Here is a 13,213-nt window from a genome sequence, read left to right on the forward strand (position 1 = left end):
GGGGAGGGGGAGGAGAAGGTTGGGTGGGGAGAAGGAGGACTAAGGAACCACTGAGCTTCAGATTACTTGGTTGTTAAGAAGGAGAATAAACTTAAGAGCCATAATTGCTTCGATTGGTGGTTTTGTCGCTCTCCTTGAGGATACTTGCCAGGAAAGCCGAGCTCTTATAATCGGGAGGGTTGATACCTCTGATTGCGCCTTCCCACGTGCGGACCCTCCGTGGTGCTCGCTGTGTGCGAACAAAAACTCACTGAAGCCCCGTGGGGGCGGGGTCCTCGCTCAGTGCCACACGTGGCTCTTCTGTGTCTTATAAAGAGCCATCATTGTGTGGGACCACAGCCTCCTTCTCCGGCACCTTCCTGGGGGCTTCTAGAACCTCAGCCAGAAGTACCACTGGGTTTAATTTCAACGGATATTTTCTGGCTGGGGGGCCTCCAAACTGGCTGGTGCTGGAGCACAGCTGTTGCCGGGGGCGTTCATCTCCTGACAGGGGCTGTCATCTGCTGGCTAACCCCACGGTCAGCACTGGGCAGACAGCTTAGTTGGCGGAATCCATGACGAGGTAATAAACTTTTCTCAGAAACAATGGCTTCTTGGACACATTTTCTTGCCCTTTTAAAATAAAAACTCCAGAAAGTTGTCTTTCATTGGATTTTTTTTTTCTGCTTTGGGTTTATTTTGACCCAAATGTCTCAGCATCTGCCTAAAATCTCAATACGAATTATCTTGAATTATTTTTACTCAGACTTACTCTTTGGATTTAAAAGCGTAAAATTTCAGGTACCGAATTGACATCTTTGTTGGTAGTGATGGCGAGTAGGCAAAGGAGGTGGGGGGGGGGGCGGTTTCAGGCCTGTTGGATCAAACACCCTGGTTTCCTTTAAGAAAACACTATGCAAGATTTTTCAGCCTACTCTTGGAGGGCTTGAGAGGACGTAGAAGCAATCTCTGGAGGGGAGTTAAATTGGCAAAAACTACCAAGGAAATAAAGTACTTTAAGTGTTTGCTAAGATTTAAACAGTGTCTTTTTGTCTCCTTACCTTGAGGTCCAAAGGTCTTGGTTGTAATAACCTCCCTCAGTTTCTTCCTGGGTTTTCCTGCTAAAATGGAAACATGTTAATAAAGATTTGCTCAGACTCCTGTGCCGAAGCGTTTTATTTCTTATCAGATTAATCCCCCTTCACCTGCAGTTCCGTGTCGGGCAGTGTGAGTGTAGGCAGCCGCTTACACTAGTCTTGTTGACTTTGCAACTTGATCTACAGCAAGGGAAGAAGGAACCGGCCCCACCTGCCTGCTGCCCAGCTCCCGAGGGCACAACGTGCGAGGCCCGTAGCCTTGTCTCCAGGAGAGCAGGGATCTGAGATGATGAAGGAAACTGTTTAACCCTATTGCCCCTCCTGGGTGTTATTCATGCTACATGAGTCAATTCTCGTGATGCTGGGTGTCCAGAGGTAAGTTCAACCACTGGTACCTCCATGTGTCAGAAGCTAGGCCCACAGGAAGCCAGCTCTCAGGGCCAGACATCACAGGGAGAGGGACGGTCAAGAAGCCTGCCAGTCCTCTGGAACACCAGTCCTTAGAGTGAGTAACGGTTTGGAAGGTCTCCTTTTCCAGGTGATTTTCTGAGTTACTAAGAACTTCTGAGATCACTGCCTTCACTGTTCATCTCTCCTGGGGTGACCGTTTTTGTTTTTTTTTAATAGTCCACTTTATTCTGCCATATGTCTTGTGTCCAGATTTTGGGGGACAATAGTATCTCCAGCTATTTCGTGTGCTTGACTTGATCACCCCTGTTGTCTTTCTTCTTAGTCTCTGTGTAGATCATAATCCAGAATAAAGACACGAAAGGACACGTCCTCAAGGATTTCTTCCCCCTCTAGTTTTACCAACACTCAGTGGGAGGGGAAGATCTTTTAAAAATGTACTTTGCCTCTGTCACCAGCTTCCGTGATGCCCTCGGTCTGAGGTGTGGAACACATGGCCGCCCTGGTCTAGGTCGGTGCCCTGTCAGATTCTGATCCGTGAAGCTGCCCATTTCCAGCGTGAAATGAGGCAGAAAGGAGATGGGTACCTGCTGGGACAAAGAAGCTGGGCCTCTACGAAATAATAATGCCACCACGAGGCTCAAATTCTCTGATCCTTCGTCTGCAATCATCTCTCAGTGCAATTTGGAGACGTGTTCTAAACACGAATTTCCTGAAATCAGAAATCAAAGATCACTCATTTTGTAGTAACCTACTTTGTGAGTCAGAGGTGAGGTGCTCAGTAATTCCTCGCTGAATTGCATGAATTTGGGAGATTTTCCATCGATTCTGTTGAAGGAATGCGGATATGGATGACACAGTTGATTACAGTGGAGCCTCCTTTCTGAGACTCACAGACACATGACGTTTCTCAGATGCTTTTTTTTTTCCCCCTTAAAGCTTGGGTAGGAACTTCCATAAGCTGGTGTTCTTATTCGGTAGTTCTTCCAGGTACACCTATGGATTCTTCGGAAGGGCTTTACATTTTTTTCTTAATTAAAAATTTTTAGGGGCGCCTGGGTGGCTCAGTCGGTTAAGTGCCTGACTCTTCATTTTGGTTCAGGTCATGATCTCGCGGTTCTTGAATTCAAGCCCCGTTGGGCTCTGCGCTGGCAGCCAGAGCTTGCTTGGGATGCTCTCTCTCTGCCTCTCCCTCGCTCTGTGCCCTTCCCTTGCTCTCTCTCTCTCTGCCTCTCCCTCGCTCTGTGCCCTTCCCTTGCTCTCTCTCTCTCTCAAGATAAATAAAATAAAATTTTTATTTTTTAAATTTTATTATTTTTTCAAATATATGAAATTTATTGTCAAATTGGTTTCCATACAACACCCAGTTCTCATCCCAAAAGATGCCCTCATCAATACCCATCACCCACCCTCCCCTCCCTCCCACCCCCCATCAGCCCTCAGTAAAATTAAATTTTACAAAATTAATCAATTTTGTCAAGAACACTCAACATACTTGTAAGTATACCATACAGTATTGTTATCTCTAGGCACAATGTTATACGTCAGATCTCTAGGAACTTATTCATCTTGAATAGCTCAAAGGGAATACCCGCTGATTAGCAACTCCCTCTTCCCCCTCGGCCTAGCCCCTGGCAACCACCATCCCATTCTTTGCTTCTATGTGTTTAACTATTTTGGCAAAACACTCGTGGACATGGACTTGTACAGTGTTTGTGCTGCTGTGACTGACTTTTTCCACATTAGCATAATGTCCTTGATGGATAAAGAAAATGTGACCTATACATACAATGGTTATTCAGCTTTAAAAAAGGCAGTCCTACAGGACATGACAACATTGACGAACGTGACCATTCATTCACTGAATATATGTTATTCAGTGGCAGCTCTGGGCTAGGCAGGCATCAAGAGTTATTACAGATTTCTGCTTTGAAGTAGTTTGCTAGTGCAGTGATCTTTTTTCAGTGTGAGTGTCCATCCCTATACATGTATATTTTGTTATTTATAAATCGTATCCCTGAACTCCTCTATGAACATAATATCCATTATAGAACGGTCACAAGAGAAATTTAAAAGATGAAGTAAATATAAAACATAATATTTTAAAGCATGATTTCAGTCATTAATATAATAAAATTCTTTTAACTTTATTAATAATTAAAGTTATTTGTTACTGATAAATAATAAATAATAATAAATAATGTTTAGAAGGAGAAATATTATTGAATATATCTAAATTGATTTTTAAAATCTTTGTGATTCTCCAGGGATACCTGAGTGGCTCAGTCGGTTAAGCGTCCGACTTCGGCTCAGGTCACGATCTTGCAGTTTGTGGGTTCGAGACCTGAGTCAGGCTCTGTGCTGGTGGTGTGGAGCCTGCTTGGGATTCGTTCTCTCTCTCTCTGTCCCTTCCCCTCCTTGTGCTCTCTCTCTCAAAATAAATAAATAAACTTAATAAATTTAAAATAAAATAAAATAAAATAAAATAAAATAAAATAAAATACTTTGTGATACTCCAAGTTGGAGATCTGGGTCTAAGTTCTATTATTTAGGTACTTGGTTTCAATGGCTGTCATAGCTGAAAAAGATACCATACCAAGATATTGAGATCCAAATAAAAATAGTAAATCATTGGCTGTGCTAAACAAATTAAAAAATCATTTCATAACTGCTTCCATCAATTTTGCAAAGCTTTATTTGTAAATCTGGCTAGTAAATTACCATCCTAGCTGACATCAATTAGTCTTATAAACTCACTGAGGGGGCTGCCTTTTTATATTTTCAACACACTGAGTTAAAACCACTCAAAATCTTTATCTGGAAAGTTCTTAAACAAGCTAAAACATTCTGCTTCTACTTAAAAAAAAAAAAGGTATGAAGACAGTTTTCATAGGTGACACACACCTAAATCATAAATGTCAGCAACAATAGCCCATGATGATGGATATATCCCTCAAGATCTACTAAACTTCCACTTTCTAAATGTTTTCCCCATTGCATGAGTTTATAAAAACATCATTAAAGTGTCATCTTTGTTTTGATGGGCTGGTTAAATGTAAATTATGTTCGTTACTTAAAAAATATCTGAGGCGCCTGGGTGACTTGGTTGGTTGAACGTCCGACTTCGGCTCAGGTCACGATCTCCTGGTTCATGAGTTCAAGCGCCAAGTCGGGCTCACAACTGTCAGCCCAGAGCCCACTGCGAATCCTCTGTCCCCCCATCTCTCTGCCCCACCCCTGCTTGCACTCTCTCAAAAATACATGAAACATTAAAAAATCTGCAGGTAACATATTTTGCACAGTAAACTTATCAACCAAAAAAGAATAGCAAGTTTAGGTAAAAAATATCCATAATTCATGTTTCAGTCTGACAGTTCTTTGGAGTTTTAGCCGGGAGATAATCAGTGATTCTCTTCATGGTGCAAGAGTCCCATCCCACTATAAAGCTTGCATCACTGAGAGGTGCTGTGTCCATAAGATTATTCACACAGATGATCATCCTGTAAAACTCACTATGTTGCAATTTGATGGAAGTGAATGAACTGAGCAAAGGCACCGCCATCAACCTTTCTCCCGTACAGGATGTCCTCGTCTCTCTGGGGACACTCTCAGACCCACGTGTCACACAGTTTGGGCGCCAGCCTTAGTCCATGCTGAGGTAACAATTCACTCATGATTGAGCGCTGAAAATCAAGTGTTCTAGGAAATCTTTAGTCTGAGGCAAACAGGGACATCTGGTCCCCTTAGTTCACATATTCAATCCAAGTAGATTTAATTTCTTTTTTTCTCATAAATGAGTAGTTTCTTTCTATACCCCAATGGATTGTCTCTTGTGATACCTAGGATATACACACCCCACTTTGGAGCTTGGATTAAAGATTCTTGCTTGCTGGAGTTGTCACTAACCCCCCCCCCCCCCATGGGGACCACCCGAGGGAAGCTGGCTGTGGCCTGAAGAACCTTGGCACTAGAACGACCCATGCAGGGCTGAAAAATCTGCTTATCCCAATGATAGGGTGTAACTGAGCCATGACTAATGTCTTTAGTTACGGTCTTAAAATTCTATCTATTTCTGTGAAACAAGCTGTTGGTGTCTACAGTGACTCAGGAGGGCTCCAGAGAGGTTGTAACTAACTTCTGATAAATGAGACTGGAGACTCTTGCCTCATATGCCACATGCAATAAATAACACGTATGTACCGGGTACTGGGCTACTTGTTGGGGAATTTAAAAAGTCAGGCATAGCCCTCATTACAAGCCATTCAGGGTTAGCGGAGCAAATGGAAGGTTATTAACGTCGTGAAATGAGTGGTAAGTATAAAGCCAGGTGCTTTACGTATCTCACATTTACTAGTAAAGGTGTTGCCACTATCTCATTTAATCCTCACAAAAAGCAACGAAGGAATGCACCATTTTAACTCCTGTTTATAGGGAGAAGAAACCCTTAAAGAGGTTAAGTAACTTATCCAAGTTCACATGTTCACCTCAATTCATCCAGCAAGTATTACTGTTTGCCCTGCGTGTAAAGATGGGTGCAGAAGAAGATACAGATGAAGACGTGTGGTTGGCTGGAATGTTCCCACGTGGACTACCTCACACTGCAATCACTCAGGGGTCTACATATTGGGAGAATCACCTGGTCAGCACTGAATCCAGAATGGATGTGCAGAGAGAAGGGCACCATTTTAGGTCAGCCGGCTGGTGGCTGTTTGACCTTGAGATCTAGAATCTTGATGGTTAGTGGTGTCCCCCTCCAAGGCCTATATGCTCTCACGGTGCTAATTATCTATGTGCCAATATCCAAACCCTCCTGTTTTGCTACTAAGTGAGGTAATATCATTTGGACCTGCGGTATATACACAATACAGATAGAAAACTGAATGGATGTAGATTTACAAAACAAAATATATTTAATGGATTACACAGACTGTAGCCAGAAGTCTTACCTTTTCGTACTTTTGTGGTCTCTCTGAAAGTGTGTCCTTCAGTGGACCTGTAGCCAACGGGTGTGTCCCCAGAGGCGGTTTCTCAGGTGTCGTGACTTTCAAAGTTGCTGTTAAGATTCCGAGTCTGCCATGCCACCTGTGTGCCTGGGTTGTTTTCCTCTGTCGAGGGGAGTATCATTTGCCCATTTCTGAGGGTGAGGAATTTTGAGAATTAGTAGATTGTAGCTCCAAAGCGCTCCGTGCACACTTCTGCTTGGGTGCTTTCCAAATCCAGGGACATGATGATGGTAGCTCTGTATTCATTATGCTCCTTTTTTGCATTCCTTTTGATATGTTAGCCACCCATTTAACAGGTGCTTTAGGGAGTCCAGTTCTGTTACCCATGTCTGACACCATCACCTGGAAATATCTCCGATCCCACAGGTGACGGACTCAGTCCCACGAGACCGCACCCCCACTGATTATAGATTGGGGGTTCCAATGACCTCCTCCTCAGTTTCCATTAACTTGCTAGAGTGGCTCACAGACGTCAGAGAAGTATTTTACTTAAGGGCCGGGCCAGTGGGGGGGCGGTGCCCGGGGCAAAGGATGGGAGAAAGGGAGCTGTGCTCCCCTGCTCTCTCCCACGCACCGCACGCTTCTCTCCAAATCTCCAAGTGTTCACCAACCCAGGAACTCTCTGGACCCCACCCTTTTGGGTTTTTATGGAGGCTCATTACACGGTCACTGATTGACTTAAATCATCCGTCCTGGCGATCAGTTCAATCAACCTCTGGCCCCTCTTCCCTCTCAGGACTATCTAGCCTCAGTTGGCAGGTTGGTTTCTCTGGCAACCAGCCCCTCCTCAGGTTACCCAGGGGCTATCCTAAACTGCTTCATTAACAAAACGTCTTTATCCCCCTGGTCACTTAGGAAATTCCAAGGGTTTTAGGAGCAGTGTGCTAGGAACAAGATGAAGACCAAATTTCTATTTCTTAAAAATCACAATATCATAGTGAGCAGCTACCATGTTCAGCCAAGGTGCTGACACATTTCCTAAATCTAGAATTCCTTGCCTTTCTTTTTTGTTTCCTGACATCGTTAACATAAATCAGAATATCTAAGGGGCTGAAATTAAATGGGTTAAACACCTTGGTAAATTTCAACACAGAATTCAGTTCTGGCAAATTATTCATGAGACTACCCTGTTCTGTAGATTTGATTTAAAAATGCCTTTCTGGGGCGCCTGGGTGGCTCAGTCGGTTAAGTGTCCTACTTCGGCTCAGGTCATGATCTGATAGCTGGTGACTTGGGAAGCCTGAGTAGGGCTCTGTGCTGACAGCTCAGGGCCTGGAACCTGCTTCAGATTCTGTGTCTCCCACTCTCTCTGCCTCTCCCTTGCTCTGTCTCTGTCTCTCTCAAAAATAAACTAAATTAAAAAAAATGCCCTTCAGAGGAAGGAAAGATGTAGTCGGTATGAAGTTTTTATGAGATAATTTGAAACAGGTATTTCTCTTTATTCTGAAGGGGATCCTCTTTTGTTTTTCCAAATCTCTTAGACTTACAGATCTACTTTCTCCGTTTTAAACAGAAATCTACACACCATCTTACTAAACAGAAAAAGCATAATCCTTTCTGCACAAGCCAATAAAGAGTGCAAGGGCTTTGGGGTAAAGATGCATCGAGAACGCCTAAATGCCTTTGCAGACCTGAATTTCTGTCTTTCTGCCTCAGGAAGTAAGTCAGGATAAATATTTTTTTGGAGTTGTGGCATTCGGCCCTATTGACCCCCCCCCCTCCCCTGGGGAACAGTGACTCTGGTCTATGAACTTGAAGACAAGAAGGCTTTTGAGCTGAGTCATTGCAGTGACTCAGCACCGACTCACCTGGGGCGAGTTCAGACGCTAGGCGTTTGCTGCTGTGTGCCCTGTACAAGATCTGTTTACCTGCACCTTTGAAATGGAATAACAGACTCTTTCTCACATCAAAAGCCATTGTTACCCCATCTGCCGCAGAGGTACCTGGTGAAAAGGAGAACAGCTTAGAGCAGACGAAACTAGGTTTGAATGGGTATGATATATATCAGAGTAGAATTAAAGTGCCCGTGGGAACATCTGACGTAGCTATCATAAACCTTCCATGAATGTTAGTTCCTCCTGAGTAGAAGGTAAAGAAGATCTTCCGGCATCTTGTACTGAAACTTTAAAACCAGCTCACAGGTATGGTAGAAACACTTCCGAAAAAAAATTTAAAGGCAAACTACCTTTCTTATAGCTGATAGTAAAACAGAATCACCTGGCTGCAAAATAATTATATTTTTTATAGCTTGCTTATTATATAAATATAGTTAGAGTTTTATTTATTACACAAACTGCTGTATATAGCAGTTGTGTGTCACTAGCTTTACATCTGAAATAAGGGTACCTTTCATATACTTAAATAATGTACTTATCATAAACCTTATCATACTGGCAACCACTATTAAAATTAGAAGGTACGCACAGACTTACTGAAAACACTGTATATTCTTTTGGGCAAGTTCAACGTAATGATGTGGGTTTATCAGACGCCTGCGTTTAGAAGAACCCATTCATGGCAACAGGTGGGCCGGTGGGCTGGAAAGAAACAGGAGAAGCGCACATACCTTTGCCCTGAGGCTACCAGGAAGAGTTCTGATATTTCCCATCACCGTTACTTTTTTTCCCTGCATTTCATCATGAGTATTTTCAAACAGGCACCAACATTTTAAAAAAACGTACAGTGAACGCCCATATGCTCACCCCCCCCCCAGAGCTACAAGGAGCATTTCTCTCTAGTTTATTATAAACTGATCTAATGCATCTTTTTCTCCATTAATCGATTTTGTATTTAGATGTATCTCAAACTAAGTCGTGGACATCGGTGCACTCACCTCTAAGTACTTTAGGACGCGTATGTTAAAAATGAGATGAGAAAAAAAAACCAACTGAGATTAGGGCTCTTATTTTTTATTGGGAGGGCAAATTTACGTAAAACGAAATGTAAGAATTCAATGAGTACACCTGTATAACTCGAATCTCTATCAAGATCCAAAACGTTACCATCGCTCCCAAATCCCCTCATGCCCTTACCTAGGCAGTCTCCACTGCCAACTCCATGGAGGCAACCACCAATTATTTTTCACCATAGATCAGTGTTGCCTGTTGGAGAATTAACATGAATCGGATCGTACAGTATACACTCCCTCGTGTAACTCTCCTGTCACTCAGTATAATGCTGTTCATACTTACCCCCATTGTTGAACGTATAGTTTCTTTGAACTGCTGAGTACTACTCCATGGCAAGAACACATCACAGTCGGTTTACCCATTTTCCTATTGATTGACACCGGGCTGTTGCCAGTTTTGGGCTATTCCGAATGCGGTTGCTAAAAACACTCCTGTATGAGTTGGTTTACTTTGCCTATGTCTGTGTGGGTACACATAGGTTTTTATTTATCTCAGGTAAATACCCAAGAGTGAATTACTGTATCATATAGTAGGTATATATTTAGTTTCATAAAAAAGCTGCCAGATCTTTTTCCAAAGTGGTTGTGCCATTTTACTCCACATCCTTGCCAATGTTTGGTGTATCTCAGTTTGCATTTCTTTGATGACTAATGATGTTGGATACTGTCCTACACATATTTATTGTTCATTTATCTTCCTTTGTGAAATGTCTGTTCAGATATTTTGCCCATTTTTTAATAAGGCAATTTGTCTTCTTTTTTATTGAGTTATAGGATCTTTATGTATTCTGAATATAATTCCTTTGCCCCGTATATATTTTGTGACTATTTCTCCTAGGCTGCAGCTTGCACATTCATTTTTCCCATAGTATCTTTTGGTGTGAATAAGATCTTAATTTGAGGTAGTAGCTTCTTTTATGGGTATTTATTTCTGTGTCTTACCTAAGAAATTTTTGTTGCCTACCCTCCCCACCAAGTTGTGAAAATATTATCCTATTTTTTTTCTAGAAGCTTGGTAGTTTTATGTTTTATGTTGAAACCTAATATCCATTTTTTTGGTGGGGTATGAAATAGTCTTTGTTGAAAAGCCTTGCCCTTCTCCATCAGATTTTTCTGATGTTTTTTGCTGAAATTAGATAAGTACGTAAGTCTAATTCTATTTCTGGACTTTCTTTTCTGATCTATTGATACATTTATCTATTCTTATGCTAGTATATACTGTCTTAATTATTATAGCTTTGTAGTGAAACTTAAATCAAATATGCAAGTTCTCCAATTTTGTTCTCCTTTTTCTCAAGATTGCTTTGAATATTGTAGGTCCTTTTCATTTCCATGTAAATTTTAGAATCAGCTTGTCAATTCCTACTCCTCCCCCCCCCCAAAAAAAGCCTGGTGAGATTATGATTGGATCTTATTAAATTTGTAGATCAATTTTCAGTAATTCACATATTAAAACATTGCATATTCCAATACATGCACATGGTGTATCTCTCCATATATCTAGTTCTTTAAAAATTTTTCTTACCAAGGTTTTGTAGTTTTTAATGTACAAATCCTATACATGTTTTCAAAATTTATTCCTAAGTATTTCATTTTTTATGTTATCATAAAAGAAATTATATTTAAAGATTTCATTCTCTAATTGCTGCTAGTATATACAAATATAATTAACATTTGTGGATTGACCTTGTACCCCACAATCTTGCTAAACTTATTTATTGATTATAGTCGCTATTTTTCATAGGCTTCTTAGGATTTTATACATAGACATTCATGTGGGAACAGAGTTCTTTCTCTCCAGTCTGTTTGGCTTATTTTCGTTTCTTGTTTTATCACATGGGTTAGGACCTCTAGTAAATGTTGAACAGAAGTGGAGAGAGGCAACATACTTGCCTTATTCCCGATCTTAGAGAGAAACCAATATTTACCATTATGTATAATATTAATTGTAGGTTTATAATGGATGCCCTTTATGAGATTGAGGAAATACCTTTTTATTTCTAATTTGCTGAGTTAAAAAAAGTCCCAATGATGCTGAATTTGTCATATGACTTTTTCTGATCCATTGAGATAATCATGCAGTTTTTCTTCTCTTTCTGTCAATATGGTGAATTATATCAATAGGTTTCTTTGGAATTTAAACTAATCTTGTATTCTTGGAATAAATCTCACTAGGCCATAATGTAACTTCTTTGGTAAAAAATTTCACCTGTATATATGTCCTGTCTTTATCAGGTTTTAACAACAGGTTATGCTAGCCTCATAACATGAATGGGGAACTGTTTGTTTGTTTTCCGTATTCTACAGTAGTTTGTGTAAGATTGGTATTCATCGTTTCCTGAAATGTTTGATACAATTTACCAATGAAATTATCTGGGCCTATAGCTTTTTTTGTGGGGCTGTTTTCCAGGCCATATTTAATTCAGGTTTCTCAACCCTGGCACTATGGACATTTTTGACTGGATAATTCTTTGTTGGGGGAGGCTGTTTGATTCGTTGCAGGATGGTTAGGGCCAAACCTGCCCTCTATCCATTAGATGCTAATAGCTCTCCCTCACCCAGTCGTGACACCAAAAATGTCTCTATACATTTCCAAGTATCCTCTAGGGAATAAAATCACTCCTGGTTGAGAATTACATTTGACCTATAGTTTAAAGATATATCTGAGGTCACTGAATTTTCTTTTAATACCTTTTAAAATATGCATTTAGAGCTATAAATTTCCCTTAACATTACCTTAGCTGTGCTCTGCAAATTTTTATGTGTAGTATTTTAATTATAATTAATTTAGGGATATTTTTAATTTTCCTTGTGATTTCTTCTGTGGCTCATGGGTATGTGGGTATGTTTTAATTTCCAAATGCTTTGGAATTCTCTAGAAATCATAACATTCCTGGTTTGCAATTTAATTCTATTGTGGGAGAACATATTCTTTTTTCTTTAATGTCTATTTATTTATTTTGAGAGAGACAGAGAGAGCATGAGCAAGGGAGGGGCAGAGAGAGAGGGAAAGAGAAAATCCTGAGTGGGCCTGGCATTGTCAGTGCAGAGCCTGACATGGGGCCCAGTCCCATGAACCGTGAGATCATGACCTGAGCCGAGATCAAGAGTCAGATGCCTAACTGACTGAACCACCCAGGCGCCCCTGTTGCGAGGGGATACAGTCTGTAAGATTGCGATCTTAAAATGTATTGAGGCTTGTGTTTATGGACCAACATTTGGTCCTTCTTGGTGAATATACCATGATCTCTTGAAAAAAACATCAAATTCTGTAATTGTTGGATGTGGTATTCTATACACGTTAATTCAATTAAGATGGTTGATAGTGTTAAGTCTCCTACATATTTACTGATTATTTTGGTCTACTTATTCTATCAGTTGCTGAAAGACGGGTGCTAAAATCTCTATGATTGTGAGTTTATTTATTTCTCTATTTAGTCCTGTTGACTTTTGATTCATGTATTTTGAATTTCTCTTGTTAGGTAGATACACATTTACGTTGTCATGGCTTCTGTATAAATAGATTCTTTTATCATTATGAAATATCCCTCTTTGTCTCTGGTCATACCGTTTGTTTTGAAGTCTACTTTATTTGATATTAATATAGCCACTTCAGCCTCATTGTGCTTACTGTTTGCTCATTGGTATTGTTCTTTTGTAAGTAGAAATAATACTGTGATATTTTATATTTATACTGCATTATTTATGAACAGATTTAGCTTCTATGTTCTCCTTTGATCTCCACAGCAATCTTACGAGAATATAATGCTGTTATCTGCATTTTACAGAGATGAAACTGAGTCCACAGGGATTAAGTG

At 40.6% G+C, this 13,213-nt stretch overlaps 1 long non-coding RNA gene across 1 annotated transcript in view; it reads right to left on the bottom strand.

The window, feature by feature from the left end:
* Positions 1–150: 150 nt before the first annotated feature.
* The window catches only part of LOC125910055 (uncharacterized), a 27,937-nt gene continuing 14,874 nt past the window's right edge, over positions 151–13,213 (bottom strand). Inside the window, exons 3-7 of the long non-coding RNA XR_007453835.1 lie at positions 8,920–9,024; positions 8,296–8,430; positions 6,431–6,618; positions 1,041–1,100; positions 151–229 (exon numbers count right to left, since the gene is read on the bottom strand). This is a non-coding gene — a long non-coding RNA (uncharacterized LOC125910055). The remainder of the gene's footprint in view (positions 230–1,040; positions 1,101–6,430; positions 6,619–8,295; positions 8,431–8,919; positions 9,025–13,213) is intronic.

The sequence above is a fragment of the Panthera uncia genome, chromosome D1 (genome assembly GCF_023721935.1).
Source record: "Panthera uncia isolate 11264 chromosome D1, Puncia_PCG_1.0, whole genome shotgun sequence".
NCBI lineage: Eukaryota > Metazoa > Chordata > Mammalia > Carnivora > Felidae > Panthera > Panthera uncia.